We start from the raw sequence: 5,332 nt of genomic DNA on the forward strand, positions 1-5,332 counted from the left end.
CTAGGGCATATACGAAGCCTACTATTAAAACTCCAGCCAGGCAGAAATTCATGAAAACTTGGACAAGGCTCATCCAGGCCGCGTACAGTGCGTGAATTCCGAAAATCCGGCACAGTACCGAAATTCCAGACTGCACTAAGATTCCTATCAGCCATGTTATTAAGAACTGGACGAGAAATACCAAAGGTAACACGTCGCACCTTAAGTAAGGCGAGTGTATAAACAAAACAGTTCCCAGCACGGTGTAGTAACGAACGTATTGCGTTTCCAGAAATGGAACATCAAAAGACAACCTTACACCTAGAACCCAGAGGAGAAACATTACAATGTGGTGAGCAGCTGCTCCAAATAGGCAAGCAGACAAAAGAGCCAGCATTGTGTTTCCCAACACATCAGTCAACTTGGCAACAACGCAGTCGACAATACGCATCAGAAAGTTCTCTACCAACTGATACGGAAGGTGCTGCTGACTTTTTTCTCCGAACTTTCTGCTTTCAGCCAAAGAGAGACGTACAGCATCGCTGATCTGTTTGAATGGCCGTGCGTTTGAACGCAGTGTTCTTGTCCACGACCTCACTGCAGCGGCAGTTGAGGAGCTTGCTCTTCGATCTCCGGTCTCTGGACCCATTCGCGGTAGAGCTGCAAGGTGTCTCTGAGATTCAATAGTTGTTCTGCCGGCTGCAGTTTGGTTCACACGTGTACACGCATCCATACTTGGCGAGCTTGATAGTTATAATTGAGCCTTTTATTTTCCTCTCCTGCAATGTCCTGTCTGTTCCAGCTTTTCCTATGAGTCAGTTTGTATTATTTAGTGGACAAAGCTCTCAACATGAAAACAACTTGCTCTAAGGTGCTGCACAGGCAGTAGGTAGGTTTGAACAATACACTGCATGCTTTTCTCTGGTCATATTATTTGCGGCGGAAATTTACAGGTGTTTATGCATTGGATTTTCGTGGAAGATTGAAATGTTTTGCTGATTAGAAGTTTTTTAAAATGCTGAATTGAATACCGGATCGTTAAATCTCTGGATGATTTAAAGGTATTCTAACGTTCGAACGCTTTTCTTTTCTTGCATGGAAGGGCTCGCGCCAGGAGACATATTCTGCGGTGCCCTCGCGAAAACACTTGCTCGCAAGAAAAAGCCAGGTGTCTTCAAGCTGCTCGATGTTGTGGTTAGCGCTTCATTTCTTCCTACCGCTGCCGAAGGTAGGTTGAATCAAGCCTGCAAAAAGCGCATATTCATAATGTTATGTTTGACAAAAAGGAATTGTCAGCAAACCAAATTTGAAACTTGTTTTCACATATACAGTGGTATCACACCCTCTCGTGTTTCTGCAGAGACCCCATTAACTCGACCGAATTTTTTTATTATACACGACGGAGAATTTTATTTAACGACACCGGTGAAGGGCATTTACAGTATTGGTCAAAAGTTCCCAGGCCACAGGGAACACAGGCCACAGCGTCTGGTTTTAAGCAGCATATTCTGCCACTTATCATAGTAATAAAGGTATCGGTTTTCTCAGAGGTGCGAATGGTCCTTCTCCTATCCTCTACAGATTTTGGGCTTCGGAGGTGTCGTAACTGCCGACTATAGTGCTCGAATTCAGAACCTGCGGCCTAGGAAATTTTGACCTAACCTGTACGTGAAGAAACACATCGCCTAAAGTTGGCTTATGGTGGAAGAAACCTCAACTTGCGCATGTTTATACATAGTTTTCCACGGCTGTGCTCGGCGAGTGGTGTTGAATAGCTAGATTTTTTTTTTTAAATTTCACTGCTAGTAGTGTGAACTGGCGCCTAGTTTCTCGAAATATTTTATGTAGTCCTTGTTCCTTAGCTATGTCGGATTTTAAATGCGACTTTATTCTTTGTGTAAAGTGAAATAATTTCCGGAACTCTTAGTCATGAGTGTTGAAGTCATAAACGTTGCTAGTCCTACGCGGAAAATCAACGGCACGATAAAAAAATTTAAAATGGCAACCGCTTTTCCTCTTCCAGGCTTCAGACATTGCACCCAATACTTCTTTATGCGGCTGCACGCTGTTAAAATGTTATCAGACGTTATTCAAATAAAATTGAACATTTCTTCAGGATATTCCAGGTCTATAGGCGCGAAAGAACAGGCCAGTTCCCTTTAGGTGAATGCAAATTAGCAGGTTACAAGAGCCCACACCAAATGCGCGCTCTCTCGCGGTTACTCTAAGTTCTGTGGCCCAACAAATTTTGCCCGCATCGCGTCAGAATACAAGCGCTTTCGAAAAGCTGGCAGGCAAAGCAACCTCAAATTTGATGGGCCACAGCGCCGATGGTAACCGGGATTTAGAAATTCTAAAAACTGATATGGATACTACTTGGGGTGGGTTACAGATCTCTCAATAATTAAGGAGACTAAGAAGAATAGTTAGAAAGTTAACTATTCGATATTAGTTAATCAGCCTGCTAACCAGCCCTTCTCAGCTCTATTCTGATGTAGTGCATCTCTTACAATGCTATGACCAAAAAAAGCGCGCTTCTAATTCAGAAATCCTTTTTAAAAAAATTGCGTAAACTCTTAGGTGAACCACCCTGAAAGATGAACTGCCTGTTCCACAGCAACGCTCGGTGTCTTGTGCTGTCTCTAAACTACAGTGCGATGGCTTCGTTCAAATGTGGTTATACGCCTACGGCTTTCTATTTTATGAGAACGCTTATCATCTTGTTAATGTTGTCGCTTGCGCTCAAGAGCCTGTTTATAAACGATAAATGAACAGCCTTCGAAACCAAATAAGCTACTGGGGAGGAGCACTATTACTATGAGCACCGTTTTATATCAGATGTAATCTAATTAAATGTGCAAAAAGTGAGCACACCAATGACCTCTGCATGTAGCGTTCGGTGCCCCACAAAATAGGCTTCGACAACCTTCTACGTTTAGAGCTATGAATCTTTCGTTAACTGCGGCGCTGCCTTAAGAGTGCTTACCAGTGACGCACCTAACACTAGCGTTAGATGTGCGATAAATATATGTGGAAAAGGTTCTAATGAGCAAAGAGGTGGCTGCGCTAACGACCTGTCGCGCTCGTTTTGGCCTCCACTGCCGCAACCCAGACACTCGCTATGACCTGAAAATGCAGGGCTAGGCCGCAAAGGTTGGGCTGGAAATAAGTAGAAAAAAAAGTTGCGTCAGCAGTAGAAGAGGAAACGGTTTGTCGCATCCGTACCTCTTCTGGTAGACCACTGCACGCAACATGCGCAGGTGCGGTTTACTTCGGTGCTATCTTGCGTTCTCTCCCACTTTCGGCCAAGTTGTCTTTTATCTAAATTATTCTGTAAATAAAACAACAAATATAGTGTTACAGCGAAATGAGCTCCAACTGGCTTAACTCTATGTTTTCAATGATTCAACTGGCTTTTTTGTGCGATGCGCATCAAGTGTATTAAAAGTGGTCTGTTTAATTTGACCTCCTCGTAATTTGTACAAATATTGTGTCCCCCTGGAGTTCGAATTGTTCCTTTTGTGATTTCATTGATTTCAGACAATTGGCTTCATTGTTTTTATGTCCCAACAAGCCCCTCATACCCCCTGTTGTTTTTATTCAAGAGTCCATTATCACATGTACTCCCATTCCCCTGAAAGCCTTCGAATGGTCAGTAGCATACCGATAGAATACCAAGATGCTAAAACAGCTTGGGTGAGAGGGTTAATCAAAAACACAAAGCGCCTTTGCGACAAGAAAAGCTAGACCACTCTTTTTGTCCATCTTTCGATAAGAGTTTGACGCAGTTTGCACTAGGAGGACTTTGATCATACAAGTTCGAAAACTCCGCTTCGGAACTTGCCTAGTCCCAGTAGGAACTTCGCGAAGGCTAGCAGATTGTGGCGTCATCTGTAAACGGCTGATAAAAGCTGTCGCAATTTGTCGCCATTATCTTCTGAATTAGGTGAAAATGTTTTTTTTTGCTTCAAATTAACTATCGGTCCATTTTATCCTAGAATATTTGTTATTGCACCTCCTTCATTGATTTTGTTGCCCGGGGCTACTGTGTCATCAACCATCTTGTGTGCATTTTGAACACAGTGTATATTACTGCTCACAGGCGTCTAGACAGTCTGCTAACCTCCGAGTTTCGGCCCAATTATGCGTCCGGATTTCAATACACGTGATTTGAGGGAAGCCTTGTTACTAATATGATCAAATAACTCTCGTTTCCTTGCGTTGTAATTGCTCTTTGCTATCTCTAACAACATGCACGGTAAAATTAGCACTTTGAAGACTTTTAAGTGAAATGAAACATTTTGCGGACGTGATTACGGGCACTACAGCTACTCAACTTCCCTGCCTTCAAGCTTTTTTAAGAGCCGATTGTGTGAGTTCATTGAATAACGTGCAATTCTTCCGGCAGCTGTGGATCTCCTAAGTTGCATGTGGCTGCACATTTTTCTGTGCGATCAAGAATCGACCGAGCTTTTCCGCTGTTGCCCTGGCGGAGGAGCAGTACTAAACCGCAGAAACGTGTTTAACCATATGCGTTTCTTTATCTGATTCTATGATCTACAGCACACCAAACAGCATGTGACACCTACCAGTTTTGAACTGTATCCGTCGGTATCACTGCCCGGACCGCGAAGGAGCGTCTGTACCGGCACCACGACGAAATCCTGCTACAGCGCCTCCTACAAACACCCACTGACTTCGTTTGGTTTGAAGAACAATTTTCCGGTAATAACGGTGCGCACTCCCCCGGGAGCGTAGGTCGGCGTCCATCCACACAGACAGAATGCACGTTGGAAGAGCAACACAAACGAGAATTCCTAGCCGGACGCGGCAGGCCTGGTGGGCAAAACAGCCGTCGCTGAACAAGTCCGATTATCTCCAAGAGAGGGCGCTTCGATGCAAGCGGCGAGGCCGACCAGTCGCTCAGAAAGGGTACCTACGCTGCTCAGACACTGTAGCACTGTTCAGTACAACGGGCTAGTGATACCGTTATCGATATCTATGTGCCAGGGCGATGACCGTTTTCTCTTATCAGGTGTTTCCCGCATCCGCGCTTGCAACGGCGAATGTTGTGTGACGGGACAAAGGGGCCGACACTAGAGACCCACTGTGACCGGCTCTGGCATGTCGCCACGGCGTCCAGAAATAGATGCGCGCCGCGAACGCCACGCATCTGGAGGCCACTGGTGCATTCATTATCTCCCGCACGTCGTATCATTAGAAAAAAAAAATAGAAACGAACGCTTAAGGCAAGCTGGCGGCTTGCAGAGGAGTCCTTTGAAAACGGAATAGCAGGAGAGTGAAAAAAACTGCTCAGTTGTGAAGAAATGTGGCTACCTGCTGAAGGGGACAA

General features: G+C 44.7%; 1 long non-coding RNA gene across 1 annotated transcript; it reads right to left on the reverse strand.

Annotated features, from left to right (window-relative positions):
• Nucleotides 1-764: 764 nt before the first annotated feature.
• LOC144106677 (uncharacterized) lies at nt 765-5,030 on the reverse strand. Its single transcript, XR_013309091.1, has 3 exons — nt 4,569-5,030; nt 3,205-3,310; nt 765-1,223 (listed from the first exon to the last, which is right to left on the reverse strand). It is a non-coding gene; the product is annotated as an uncharacterized LOC144106677 (long non-coding RNA).
• Nucleotides 5,031-5,332: the final 302 nt, after the last annotated feature.

This window comes from Amblyomma americanum, chromosome 10 (assembly GCF_052857255.1).
Source record: "Amblyomma americanum isolate KBUSLIRL-KWMA chromosome 10, ASM5285725v1, whole genome shotgun sequence".
NCBI lineage: Eukaryota > Metazoa > Arthropoda > Arachnida > Ixodida > Ixodidae > Amblyomma > Amblyomma americanum.